Below are 15,428 nucleotides of genomic sequence, written 5' to 3'. Positions count from 1 at the left end.
CAAGTACCACATAATCAATCACTAAACATGTAAGTGTGTTATTTAAAGTTCACTGGCATAGATATTTATGCATGCAATAATTCATTAGCCAACAACAAACTCTTAAATGAAGCTCATTTGTAGTAAACTAGTGATTAGCCAGCTAGACCGGAAACATGAGAAATCAGAAAAAAGAAAACACATACTTATTCGTTATTGGACCAGCTTCTGTGTTTGCTTTCCCCTAAAATAGAGCGTGGTCTAAAAGCCTTGTTTTTTTTGTTTTTTGTTTTATTCAAAAAAGCCTTGTTTTTAACGTTAGCAATTAATAAGGTGTCCGTTACCCCATGTTTATTTTTTAGCTATAAGTAATGGATAATTAAAGTTGTTATACAATTTGTTTCTCTTTGTTTTAGACTTTTAGCAAACCAAGTATTACTAAGAAACTAGGTTGCCAATGGTAAAAGTAAGGGATGTGAAATGTGAATTGATCTGTCTCCACCTGGAGATTCTAATTTTAGTCTTTTACAGATAATAACATATTTCAACTTGAAGAATGCTTATTGCTACATCCTTTGATTAACCACGAATTAATGTAGTTACCGCCGTAGCATATGCGCTTTTGAAAGATGCTTATAAAAATTGACAACGGGCATTGAGTAATTTACATTAGTGAAGTGCATTTGTTTTTTTCACATTGGATGCTAACAAAACCTTTGTATATTATCCTATGTTCTTCTATTCCTTGCAAAGTTGACAATATTTCGTGCATGGATCTCGGAAGAATAAAGCTATAAAAAAGCCATCTACATGAAATTTCCACTGTGTTTTGAAAAATGTCTAAGCGTTACTTCTAAATATGATTTTTAAATGGAATAGCACATGCCATGGTTCACAATTAATCAGGTTTTCAGTTTACAACAACAGGGTAATGCAGATACAACCTTAAACTTCTGTCAAAATAAAAAAAAAGATACAACCTTAAACTACTAACTCAATACATAACCTAAGTTGCCTACCTTAGACAATATGTAACATGAAAAAACTATAACCAATATTGTTTAAAAGTGATGCCCCAATTGACATTGGTAATGAACCTTCTGCTACATTTTGGATCAGTGACATCACTGCACCACTCTCCACTGATAATAGAATATTAAATAAAAATAAAGAGTTTCATATATAATTTACCGTCATAATAAATTACTTGGTCCTAATGTATAAACTTGAGCTTGAAGGCAATCAGACTCAGACCTGCAATCACAGAAGGAAAAACATATTTCAACTCTATTATTAGTTTTTCGGAGTTTCTTTAGCAAAAAACAAAAAAGTAACAAGACAGATATAAAACGCAAGCTACAGTTCGATCTCATTAGTTTCGCTAAATTCAGTCGTAATTGCCAACATTATCCCCATTGGTTTAACGCTAACGTAGTTTAAATCATTTTTATCTTATTATTATGCAACAATTCAAGAGAAGGAAGTGTTGCAGGACTCAACAAATTAACTCATCATTCATTCGTGTACTAAAGTTTTCCACATAAACTCAACTATGGACTAGATGAAACCATACAGTTTATGCTTTACACCCAGATGCTTAGTTGAGCACAGAATGATAAGACAATACCTGAAGAATAACAAATCAAATGCTTTTCTCTGCAAGACCATTCAATTTGGTAGAGTTTGCTTCTCGCCAGATTGCTTTCACTTCATCTGTTCGGAACCGCTGGGTGAACGTAGAGTCCTCTTGCAGTGTCGACGTACCTTAAACAAATTCATGGAGACCAATATAAGCTATCATTGTACCATTGTCGATGCAATATCTGTCATCGGTGGCAAACAGCCTCCCTCCCCGTTCAGAGCACATTGTTCTCATCATCTCCTGCAAACGCTTGTTGCAGCCCACAACACAAACTATAAGGACATCTTGCGAGTCACAATGAGCCATAGCCTGCTTTGTATCTCCATAAGCATAGCAAACAGAGTCTCCTACAATCTTAACATTCTTAAAAATCCAAACTCGCAAATTCATAATTTTATAAAGATAACAGCTTACCGAAGAGAAAAGGAGCAGCAAGCAAATATACCTGGAGATAGTAGCACAAGTTTGTAGGTGTGCACTCGTTATTCTTCAGCTTTTCAACTGCAGTTGCTTTCATGTAACTAAGTATTCCACTAAAAGATACATCATCCCTTTGACAACATAAGGAATGTCAATAAATTTCTCTCCTTTCTTCGCAAGCTGAAAGGCAAGAAAACCATATAAAGCAAGTTGAACAGATTGAACCATGAGAACACTAAACTTTAAACCCTAAATTCTAAACCATGAGATCACAATCCAGTTAAGCGCAATTATAACACTACATTTGTACTCCTCTATGCATATTGTATACTTATCTGGATCAAAGATATCTACATTAAAGTTCTTAAATGTGTGACTAATTTATTCATAAAATTTCCATGTTTACATAAGCCTTTAAGTAAAAATTGCTACTTTCAAATAACAAAATAATTAAGGAAAATGCCAACAATGAATTCATAAAAAACTTGCTCAATGTTGTAACCAGGACTGGGATCATTGGAAAGTGTCAAAACCCTAGCGAAGTGATCCAAGCAGTTACCAACAACAATATCAATGGTCTCACCAAAGATTCTGTAATGACCCATACTGTATGCAATGACCTGAGTGTTACCGCCACTAACATAAAGCACAACAGGGTCAACGGCACCAGTGACAACCCTACCCATCTCAATATGAGCGACACAGTGGTTGACATCAACAATGGGATTCTCCCAAAGCTGAGAGAGGACGCGAACAACGACAGCAGAGACCTGAAGGGGAGCACCCATTCCAGGTCCCTTGGTGTCGCAGATGCAGTCAATGTAATCGGGAGTGACGTTGGCGGTTTCCAAAGCGGATCTGACGAGTGGAAGAACATGGTGAAGGCGGTGCTGAGCGGTTTCTCTTGGGAGAAAGCCTTGACTGGGGAGGGTTATGTATGTGTGGCGTTAGTTGGAGGGGATGGTGCCGTCAAGTGTGACAACACCAACTTCGATTTTGTTGGCTAAACCCTCGAATCCCAACGCTATCATTCTCTTTTTTTCAGTTCTCTTTTCCAAACTTTTGAAATTTAAATTTTAAATTTCAATTGGATATAATTTTAAAGAAAAAATAATAATAACGCTAGCCATTGTGGGCTAACCTAAGAGCTACGGGGTTATAGAACACTAAACCATGAGAACCATGAGAACACTAAACCCTAAACTCTAAATTCTAAACCATGAGATCACGATCCAATTAAGTGCAATTATAACACTACATTTGTACTCCTCTATGCATATTATATACTTATCTGGATCAAAGATTGCTACATTAAAGTTTTTAAATGTGTGACTAATTAATTCATAAAATTTCCATGTTTACATAAGCCTTTAAGTAAAAATTGCTACTTTGAACTAACAAAATGATTAAGGAAAATTGCCAACAATGAATTCATAAAAAAGCTGCTCAATGTTGTAACCAGGACTGGGATCATTGGAAAGTGTCAAAACCCTAGCGAAGTGATGAACGGATATTTTATACGCTTTTTGGCATCATTTTCATATAGTTTTTAGCATGTTTTATTTAATTTTTATTAAGTTTTAATAGGTTTTTTTGTAAAATTCACATTTTTGAATTCTACTTTGAGTTTGTGTATTTTTATATAATTTCAGGTATTTTCTGGCTGAAAATAAGGAGCTGGAGCAAAAGTCTGATTCAGAGGCAGAGAAAACATTGCAGATGCTGTTCGGATCTGACCTCCTTGCACTCGAAAGAGCTTTTCTGAAGCTACAGAAGCCCAAATGGAGCAATCTTAACGAATATTGAAAGCTGACTTCTAGAGCTTTCCAGCAATGTATAATTGTCTATACTTTGCTTCAGAATTGAAGGCCCAAAACTGGCGTCCAACGCTAGCTTCCTGCCCAGTCCAGGCATCCAGCGCCCAAAGGAGGAGACCAGCATCCAAACACCCAAAGAGGACCTCCTAGCCAGCGTTCAACACCTTAGAGACCTCATAGCACGTGGATCTCATCAAAGCTTAGCCCAAATCACTCACCAAGTGGGCTCCGGAAGCAGATTTTAGCACTAAAAGACTGTTTTACCCTTTTTATGTAATCATTAGTCATTAGTTTAGTATTAAAGGGAGAGATCACACTTGTTTAGGATCTCTTCTAGCATATTTCGAATTACACATTGTATTCTCTATCAGTGTGAGTTTCTAAACCTCCTAGGTTGAAGGGAGGAACCCTGCTGAGTTTTATGGATCAATAAAAGTATTACTGTTCCTTTTCAATCCATGTTTGATTCAACTCTAAGATGTATCTTCGTTCTTCAACTTGATGAATGAGATGACCCGTAACAACCATCTTCGTTCTTCATTCTAAGACCACGTGCCTAACAACCACCCTTGTTCTTCTTGGGTTCGTGTGAATACTTAAGTGGAAAGCATCGAACCGCCAGCTTGATTATACATCTCTTAGATGGCTAATCCACGACTTCGTTGGGGACTTCTCGAGACACTAGTTCAGCCGAGGTATAGGGAGATCAAGGTCTCTGTGGTAGAGGTTAGAACCAAAGGCGCTGCATCCTCTGATCCAGAAGATTCGACCTTGTCTGTGGCGTTTTGAGTAGGATCACCAAAGAGAATGAACTGTAGGAGCTTCACCTTCAATCAAACTGGATCCGCACTAACCCTGGGGTTCAGATCTGGAGGAGTATTGGCGGCTGCTCAAACCAGCGTCAATCACATACAGCCTACCATAGAAGAAATCATTCATAGTTGAAGAAGATAGTAAGACAAGAGTTAATTCAGAAGGAGAAGGCATCTCCAAGCCTTAACCACCTTCTTATCATAGTTTACACTATTTCTGAGTTCTGATTGCCCTTTTCTCTTTATTCCTTTTATGCAATCACAAACATACCAACATCTCCTACTCACTTGACTAAGATCTGCAAGATAACTATAACTTGCTTCAAACTACAATCCTCGTGGGATAGACCCTGACTCGCTCAGGTAATACTTGGACAACCCAATGCACTTGCTGGTTCAGTTGTATGAAGTGTGGGGATTTGTGCACCAAATTTTTGGCGCCTCTATCGGGGATTCTTCGAGTTTGGACAACTGACGAATTATCTTGTTCCTTAGATTAAGTATTGTCTTTAATTTTGTTAGAGTCTTTTATTTTTATTTTCTTCTTCTTTTTTTTCGAAAAAAATAAAAAAAATTTAAAAAATTCTTTTCTTTGTTTAATTTTTTGTTTTAGTTTGAGTCTTTTGTTTTTGTTCTTGTTGAAATTTTTGAAATTTTTTAGTCTTTCTTTCTAAAAATTTTCAAAATAGTTTCTTTATTTAAATCTTGTGTCAATCTTTAAGTTTGGTGTCTTCTTTTGTCTTTTCTTTGAAATTTTCAAAAATTGTCTTTGGTTTTCAAAATTTTTAAGTTTGGTGTCTTTTGCATGTTTTTATTTTCTTTGAATTTTTTGAGTTTTGTTCTTGGTGTTCTTCTTGATCTTCAAAGTATTCTTGTTTTTCTTTTTGTTTTGATTTTAAAATTTTTAAGTTTGGTGTCTCTTTGTGTTTTTCTTGTTAATTTTCGCACACTAGGTCCCTTTATATCTAAAAATTTTAAGTTTGATGTCTTTTTGTTGTTTTTCTCATTCTTCATTAAATTTAAAAATAAAATTTTTTTTCTATCTTTATTTTAATTAAATTTTCGAAAATTACAATAAAAATTCAGATTTGAATTTTAAATTTTTATCTTATCTTATATTATTTTTCAATTTTCAAAATCTTATCTTATCTTTTTATCTTTCTTTAAAATTCAAAATTCAAAAATCTTATCTTATTTTATTTCAAATTTAAATTTTAAAATTCAAATTTCAAAATCAAACTTTTTTTAAAAATTCAAATCTTTTTCAAATCTTTATCTTATCTTGTTGTTTTTTTCAAAATTCAAAATTTAAAATTTAAAATTTTAAAATTTTCAAATTCAAATTTCAATTTCAAAATTCAAAATTTAAAATTTATTTTAAATTCAAATATTTTCTAATCTTCTATCTTATCTTATTTTCAAATCTTTCTTAATTAGTTACTTATCTTCTCTTTCTTCTTTTTCAAAACTTCCTAACTAATTCTTCTCTCTCCTAATTTTCAAAAATCCTTCTTCTATTTCTCTTTCTTCTTTTTCGAAATTCATAATTAAATTTTTAATTTCTTTTAATTAATTAATCTTTATTTTTTAATCTAATTAATAAATAAAATCAAAATAAAAATATTTTAATTACAATTTACATCCTTATTCCTTAATCCTTCTTCTTCTACCTTTCTTCATCATGAACCCGAATGGGAATGGAGAGTTTAAAAGAACTCAGGGGTCCTATACAAACCCCACTGCTGACTTCTATGGAAGAAGTATTAGCATACCTCACATCAGAGCAAGTAGCTTTGAACTAAACCCTCAACTCGTTACCATAATGCAGCAAAACTGCAAGTATTCTGGACTTTCACAGGAAGAACCTACTGAGTTTCTGGCAGATTTCTTAAAGATTACTGACACAGTATACAATGAGGGAGTAGACCAAGATGTCTACAGACTATTGATCTTTCCTTTTGCTGTAAAGGACCAAACAAAGAGGTGGTTAGATAACCAGCCCATATCTAGCTTGAAAACTTGGAAACAGTTAGTAGACAAGTTTTTAAATCAATACTTCCCTCCAAAGAAGCTAACTAGTTGAGACTGGACATCCAAGGCTTCAAACAAGGAGATAATGAATCTCTTCATGATGCCTGGGGGAGATATAGAAGGATGTTAAGAAAATGTCCCACTGAAATATTTTCAGAATGAGTACAGTTAGACATCTTCTACTATGGACTTTCAGACATGGTTAGAATGTCTTTGGACCACTCTGCTGGTGGTTCTATACATATGAGAAAGACTATTGAAGAGGCTCAAGAGCTTATTGAGACAGTTGCCACTAATCAAAATCTGTACTCATCTACTGAGACTTCTATAAAAGGATAGGTTAAGGTAATATCTACTGAACCTAACCCTCCAGAATAGGATAGCCCATTGACTCAGCAACTGCACGCCCTTGCCCAGCAACTACTGGAACTGCAAGAAGCTTTGCGAGAAACTCAAGCTTCTAACAGGAATGTAAAAGCCCAGCTGAGTCAAACAAGGCAGCAGTTATCTAAGCAGATAATAGAGGAATGTCAGGCTATTCAACTGAGGAGTGGGAAATCCTTAAACACCCAACCTTAGTATAGCAAGAAAGAAAAGCTAACAGAGGAACACCAAACTGATGTCCAAGATGTCTCTGAGGGCATTGAATGCCCAAAGAGGAATGTCATTGGCATTCAACGCCAAGAAGGGGAATCCATCCCTGGCGTTGAACGCCCAACGGGGGCAGTGTCCCTGGCGTTGAATGCCAGAAAGGGGGCAGCAACAAGGGCATTGAATGCCCTAGCAAGGGAGGCCAGTCACATACTAATAACAACCCTCCTAAGCAAGCCAGTAACCCCCCTTCCAATACACACGGCACTCAGCCTTCATCAACCAAGATTGATGAATATAAGGCTAAGATGCCATTTCCTCAAAAACTCTGTCAAGAGAAAAAAGATAAATAGTTTGCCCGCTTTGCGGATTATCTCAGAACTTTAGAGATCAAGATCCCATTTGCAGAGACTCTTGAATAGATACTGATGAGAGGACTTTTGCGCGGTCTAGAATTCAGAATAAATTCCCGTTGCAAGTATAGCTTCTAAACCAACAAAAGTCCTTTCATACAAACGTTTTGGTTGTCACAAGTAACAAACCCCTTAAAAATTGATAACCGAGTATTTAAACCTTGGGTCGTCTTCTCAAGGAACTGCAGGGAGGTATGTTCTTATTGTTGGCTATAAAGGTTGTAAATCGGGGTTGAGAGTAAGGAATAAATATGACAACTAATTTAAATGGAAATTAAAATAAATAAATACTATAAAGCAAACTTTTGGCAAGGTATGAGAAATTGGAAGTCCAGACTTAGTTATCCTTATCAATAATAATAAAAGTTGAATCTTAATTCCACTTAGTCAACCTTTACTAAAGCAAAGGAAAGTCAAGGGATTAACTAGTTTGACCTTTGAATCCTATTTATTTCCTAAGAAAAGATTGGGATTATTGAAGTTCAATTCAATTAGTAAAGACAACAGTTATCAATTATATTGAGCTAAGATAACTACTGAGTTACTAATTTCTTAACCAAGACCAAAAGGGGAGAAAGTAAAATTGCTGGAATAAAAATGGCCTTAGATGGGAAGCAACAGTAACATAAATTAAAGAGAGCAATTATAAACGGAAATACCTCAAATAACATTAATTCAAAGAATCTGGAATATAGACGAATTCATAAATTAAATGGCAAAAGTAAATAATCAACTAAAATAATGGCATGAATAAAAGTGAAAGGGAAGCTTAAAGTAAAGGAACATTAAACCTGAGATTGAGAGTCACTCCTAAAAATAAGAGAAATCCTAAATCCTAATCCTAAGAGAGAGAGGAGAGAAACTCTCTCAAAACTAAATCTAAATCATGAGAAGTAACTAAATTGGCGAGCTCTCCTTGAATGGATGCATTCCCACACTTTATAATCTATAATCTGTGCTTTCTGTACTTGGATTTGGGCCAAAAAGGGCTTCAGGATTTGCTATGAGCATTTTCTGCAATTTCTGGTGTGTGGCCCCTGTCACGCGTCCGCGTGGGTCACGCAGTCGCGTCATCTGGAGTTTTCCTTGGCACGCAGTCGCGTCAGTCATGCGGCCGCGTCATAGGTGTTCTTCTTTAGGTGCGCGATCGTGTCAGTCATGCGGCCGCGTCGCTGCTTCTTCGCGCTTGGCATGTGGCCGCGTCGTCCATGCGATCGCGTGGATGCCAGTTTCTTCAAGAACTCCGTTTTGTGCTTTCCTTCCATTTTTGTATGTTTTCTTTCTATCCTTTAAGTTATTCCTAGCTTAGAAGATATGAAACTACTCAACACACTAATCACGGCATCGAATGAAAATAAAGGTAATTAAAATAATTAATTTTAAAGCATAGGAAACATGTTTTTCACATACATCACATAATAAGGAAGGGAAAGTAAAACCATGCAATTAATATGAATAAGTGGGTGAAGGACTGAATAAATCACTCAAACTAAGCACACAATATATCACAAAATATGGGTTTATCAACCTCCCCACACTTAAACAATAGTATGTCCTCATGCTAAATCCAAGGTAAAGAGTAAGGTAAGGTTAAAGTGGTGGAATTTTATGCAATGCAATCTATTCTAAATGCAACTACCTAAATGAGTCATGCAATTCTAATTATTTTATTCACTCATATATAAAGCTTACATGTAGTTAAATTAATTCACATTCTCAAGGAAACATATATACATAGCCAACCTTAGATAATATTAAAGCACTTTTACAATTGAGATGGAAAAGGAAAATATTTTATAAACTTGCAAGACAATTAGTAATTTAAGCACAGATATATGTTGATGAGCTATTGAACCCTCACTGGATTTTGTGTTTACTCTCTAGTCACTCAGTGTTTATTGGGTTAATCACTCTATTCTTCTTTTTATTCTTACTTTCTATAACCTTGTTCTTCATCTAACCAATCAACAATGATAGAATATAGGTATACAAAAATCATGAGGTCTTTAATTAAGGTTGTAAGGCCAAGGTAAAGGTAGGGGTATATGTATAAGGCTAAGTGTGCTAATTAAGTGAATCCTTGATTAGTCTAAGATCTCACCTAACATACATACTTTGTAAAGCAAAGCTTCCTTACCTATTTTCCCATATTTTCCCCACTTTTCATGTTACAAGCTCATGTCTCATTTTGATTCTTATCCCATGTGCATTGTTTTCATTTTGCAATTGGGGAATTCTCTTGTATCCCCTTTATTCAAATGCTGAAGATTAAAACAAATATATTATATATATATATATATATTTTAATGCACATGGTAATATAATTACTTTAATTTTACATGAGCATGTTTCCCAAAATTTTTATTTTGAATCATTTTATTCCTTTCAACTTCCTACCCTTTGTTTTTATCATCCATGTTCCCAATAGGTTTTCCTACACTTAAACAATGTACAATTTCTATCTTAAGCTAACCAAGGATTCAACTTGGGATATTTAATTTTGTTTTTCTGCTTAAGGCTAGTAATGTGGTTATAAAACAAGGGGATTTAAAGGCTCAAGGGGCTAATGAGGGTGATGTAAAAGGTAGGTTAATTTTTGGGACAAGTGGGTTAGGATCAAACAATGACCTCAATTACTTTCTTGGTATGTATCTATATTCTACAACTGGACATATAGACTAAAACAAAGTAAAGAACATCAGAAGAAAAAGAAGTGAAACACACAGGAATAAAATTATGGTTTGAATGTAACCATACAATTAAGCTAAAAACTCACAGGCTGTGTGTTCTCTAACTCAAACATCATATATCATTCATATATGTCATGCAGGTTTAGTTAAAAATTCCCATTATTCTCAATGTAAAAATTAAGATGGCTTTAAAGTTTAAGTGTATCTCCTTGATGAAATGTTGTTAACTAACTAACATGTAATGCTACATATACAAGATGTATGGATTTGATTCTGTTATGTTCAAGTCTCTAGTTTACTTCCTTTTTATATTTTTCCAATTTAAACTAAGCTGTCTTATGTTAAAAAGGGTAAACTATACTAATTAATCCACATTATTCTATAACTAATAAGTTAGAATTGCAACTAAACTAAATAACTAAAATATGAACTAAAGTGCAAAATGCAGAAATAGAGTGAAAATACATGAAAGTAGCAATGTATAAGTACTCAGAAAATAAAAATAAAAATAAAGAAAAAAATACAGAAAAATATCCAAAATAAAAGGAAAAGAGTCTGTAGTGGTTCACCAAAATAATATGCCAGAGATGGCGACCTCCCCACACTTAAAATGAAGCATCGTTCCTAATGCTCACTCAAGTAGGCTGTGAAGGGGTGTCATCACTGGAAGGGATGGTAGCTGGAGTCTCTGTGGTGGTGAGCTGAGGATCCGGCTGCTGCAGAGGAGGTGCTGACTGGATAGGAAGCTCAGGATCTGCAGCCTGAATCGGATGTGGAACCTCTGCCTGTGGTGCAACCTGCTCTGTGCCTGCTGCTCTGTCTCTCTTTGTGGACAGGTCTCCTCCTCGTGCTCATCCGCCTCCTCCTCAGATGGCTCTGATGGTGTGTCAGGCTCGGAGGGGATGTCACCGCTATCTCGTATCATCAGCTTTAGGTGCTCATAGCGTCGCTTGCTGCGACGCTCAGATCTCTCATACCGGCGCCGGTTGCGGCGCTCCATCTGATCTAGCTGTCAGAACAAGCGGTGCACGAGGCGATAAACTGGCTCGGAGGCAGGTGGAGGTGTAGTGGTGGCAGCTGGGGCAGCTGTAGAGGAAGAAGGTCCGGCGAAAGGTGTGGCTGTCTCATCAATAGTAGTGAAGGAAGGGGGTCTATAGCCCAAAGCCAGAAAGTTCCTACTTTGAGGAATGATCTTCCTGCAGTCTGTAGCTGGTGGCCTCTCATCGGCATCCTCCCATGGCACGTCAGCTCGACGGCCCAGCTGTGTAACCAGATAGGGAAAGGGAAGAGTGCCTCGGACGTGGACTCTGGCCATATAGTGCTGGATAAAGCGTGGCAGGTACAGGTCCTTACCCTCCATGACACACCAGAGGAGGGTGATCATAGCGGCTGGTATATCCGTCTTATGAGTACTCGGCATAATGAAGTTGCTAAGTATCTGATGCCATAGCCAAGCCTCATCATTCAAGTACGCCCGCTTGATTCCCTTGGGCAAGGTGGTGTTCTGACCCATGATCCAAGGAACTATCGGGTCAAGGGCGATCCTCGCCTTGACTGCATCCCAGTCAAATCGCATAAAGCGCATATCATCTTCAGCCTTTTTGTAACCATCAGGCTGATCAGACTTGGGTGGGAGCTGCAGAATGTCCTCAATGGCTTCTTCAGTGACCAGAATCTGCTTTCCTCTTAGGTTCACTGCATCTAGGGTAGTGATGTAGTAATTGCAGTAAAATTCCATTACCCAAGATGCATTGATCTCTGTCAGGGTTCTCTCCAGGAAGAACCAGTCTCTTTGTTTGATTTGATCAGAGGTGTATTGCTGGAGTTCTCCTGGGATCTTCAGAGTCCTCTCCAGGTATAGGTTCCTGGAGGTTGCAAACACCGAATACTTCAGCTCACAGTATCGGTTTGCAAACTTCACTGGGTCATTAGCAGGGAGCAGCTGGTCGGCCTTCTCCTGCGGGGTGAAGTTTTTCTCCCGCCAGGAGGCATCATGCATGAGATCTATGATAGACATAGATGATTCTCCTCTTTTACGTTTGCCAGTGGTAGCCTTTCCTTTTCCCTTTCTTTGGGAATCTGACATCCTGAAAAACAGAAAACCAGGATATATTAAAAATAGGAAAACAAATAGGCAAATAGTCAAAAAAAAACACAAAGTGGCAAAGGAGAATTAGAATGAGGTAAATGAGTTAAGTAAATGTGCATTAAGGATTGTATAGGAGTTAAAAGTTCGAAAGGAAGAATTCACAATCCAAAATGTAATAGAAGGCATGTTAAGTAGGAAAAATTATCAGTATGCCATGGTTAGAAAGTTAAAAGAAAGTGAAAAATCAGAAAAGATATTTTAAAAGGTTAGTTTGGTTAGAATTGAAAAAGAGTGTTAGGAAATTAGAATTAGTGAGTTAGTGAAAAATGGGTTAAGGTAAGTGGCATAAGGATAAGTTTCTAAGTAGCAAGCATTCATAATTAGAAGCGATAAGTAACTCATAACCAAACAAGGAAAACAAGTTGATGATGATTCAGATAGATATAGAAATAACAAAAAATAGAATCAAACATCAAAATTGCAATTTATGAACCAGGAGATCAAAGGAAATAAGAATGCGTGCCCAAGCATTCATGAATTGGTTTGGTGAAATATAAGGAAAGCACAGTTGAAAATGCCAAAACCAAGACATAAATGGAAATATTTTACAGAAATTTGGGCAGCATTCCGGCTAAAATTGGACTGTCCCGGAAAATAAACAGCACAGAATAGTTCATATGAATCAAAAATAAAGCTGCAATTACATATAATGAGTATGATCATGAAAAGTCAGAGTAAAGAGCAGAATGAAATAAGAAATTACAGCATATGAACTAACATCACAGCAGCAGCAGGATTGCGAAAACATAAAGCAATAAACACGAACGGCGCAATTAAACAGACCTAAATCCACTAACCACATCCTAGGCTACCTAACAACCTAGAATCCACTACAGCATGCATATCTAACTAGCCTAAACATGAACATAAATAGAAAAATATGAACAAACTACGAATGGATAGAAGGGTGACGTTTTGCGGAACCTGGAAGGCGAAAGAAGGAGGTTGGGGTAGAGAGGTAGTTGGGGATGACGGCGGCGGCGACTGGCGCGGCGGCTGGCGGTGGTGCTGCAGCAGTGGTGCGGTTCAGAGGTAGAGAGGGAAGGGAGGTGGTAATGGGGGTAGGGGGTGATAGGGGAAGGGTGTGGGTTGTCTGGGTGGCGCTGGTCAGTGGCGGTAGGGCGGTGTGGTGGTCGGCACGGCGGAGGCAGTGGCGGATGAGGGAGAGAGAAGAAGAAAGAGAGAAGAAAGGTTGGGGGGAGAAGGAAGGGGGTGGGTGGCGGCGGTGTCTGGATGGTCGGTGGTGTCTGGCGGTGGCGTGGCGGCGGCGATGGTGGCTGGGTGGTGGTTGAGGAAGAGAGGGAGGAGAGGGTTTGGGGGGGTTGTGCGACTGATAGGCTTCGCGTGAATTCGGGGGTTATAATTTTGAATCCACGCGATCGCGTGGGGCACGCGGTCGCGTGGCTGGGGTGAAATGGGGATGACGCGATCGCGTGGGTCGCGCGATCGCATGGAAGGGGTAAAAAGAGGGAATGACGCGATCGCCTGGGGCATGCGATCGCGTCGCTGGAAATTGTGCTAAACGCACGATTCTAGCGTCGTTTTAGCACAACTCTCTGTCTCCTTTTGGAATGTTGTGCAATCCATGCGACGCGATCGCATCGCTCACGCGGTCGCGTGGGATTGGTTTGTGCAAGTGACGCGATCGCATGGGGCATGCGATCGCATGGGCATCTTGTGCAAAATGCACAATGGCCGCACGATTCCAGCCCAACTTTCTGGACGTTGGATCCTTACGCCGATTTCCATATCATGCGGCCGCGTGGGTGACGCGGTCGCGTGGGTAGTGTTTTTCGCAATATGACGCGATCGCATGGGTGATGTAGTCGCGTCGCGTACCCTCTTTTTTTTTGTGCAAAATGCAGAATGCAATGCTTAATGTGAATGCTATGCATGACTCCAGGTTTAATAAAATAAAATAAAATAAAACTCAAAAACAAACAAGAGTAAATAAAATTAGAATTTCAAAAGGAACGATCATACCATGGTGGGTTATCTCCCACCTAGCACTTTTAGTTAAAGTCCTTAAGTTGGACATTTGAGGAGCTTCCTGTTATGGTGGCTTATGTTTAAATTCATCCAAAAATCTCCAACAATGCTTGGAATGCCAATAGCCTCCGGGGTCCCAAACTAGGCATGTAAAGCTTCTGAACAGCTTCAAACAAATTTTTAGGCTCCTGGAATAACGAATGTCAGAATAGAGTCCATGATCCCAAGCCTTGTTTTTAAATCCGCCTCCGTCTTGATCTACATGTTTCCATCCGGGTGGTTTAAAAAGTAAATTCTCACCATGGTGACCAAACGTTTTCCGTGATCCATTCGATTGAACATGATACCAATCCGTTCACTTCAAGTTAAAGCGTGGAACCTTATTGAACCTTGTGCACCAGATCTGAGCACGAGTCATTTTCCTCTTACTCTTAAAGCCGCAGAGAGCTCTAAGATGGCCATCTGTTTCAAGCAAACCATATTCAAGTGAAAAAGTAAAGTTAAAGGTTAAGGATTGTACCCACTTGAAGCTTGTATTAGGTGGTAATGGCCTTGGGGTAGGTGTTTCCGGTGGTTCTGTAAGTTCTACTCCCTTGCGCTCTTCTGTGAATTCCTCCACTTCTTTGCAAGAATCTTCAAATGCATCTGTGTCCTGATCAAAGTCTTCTATGTCTTCTTCATCACTTAAGTCATAGACTGGAGGTTGAGAGAAATCTACCTCCGTATCATCTTTGTATTCACTTGGGGAAGATTCTTCGATCTCAGAGAATCCACTTGCGGATGCAGGTTCATTACTAAGAGAACTTGACTTGCGACTATCATCATCAAGAGAATTTGCTTCTTGGATTATTCCGTCTGAGTCTTCATAAACAACTTGCCTTGGGGATTGTGCACT

The 15,428-nt window shown here is 38.0% G+C and overlaps 1 pseudogene; it reads right to left on the bottom strand.

The window, feature by feature from the left end:
* Nucleotides 1–1,106: 1,106 nt before the first annotated feature.
* On the bottom strand, nt 1,107–3,072 carry LOC112775572 (uncharacterized; annotated as a pseudogene).
* Between the last annotated feature and the right edge of the window lie 12,356 nt (nt 3,073–15,428).

Source organism: Arachis hypogaea, chromosome 3 (assembly GCF_003086295.3).
Source record: "Arachis hypogaea cultivar Tifrunner chromosome 3, arahy.Tifrunner.gnm2.J5K5, whole genome shotgun sequence".
NCBI lineage: Eukaryota > Viridiplantae > Streptophyta > Magnoliopsida > Fabales > Fabaceae > Arachis > Arachis hypogaea.
The sequence above is the reverse complement of the archived record's forward strand: the minus strand, read 5'-3'. Positions and strand labels throughout refer to the sequence as shown.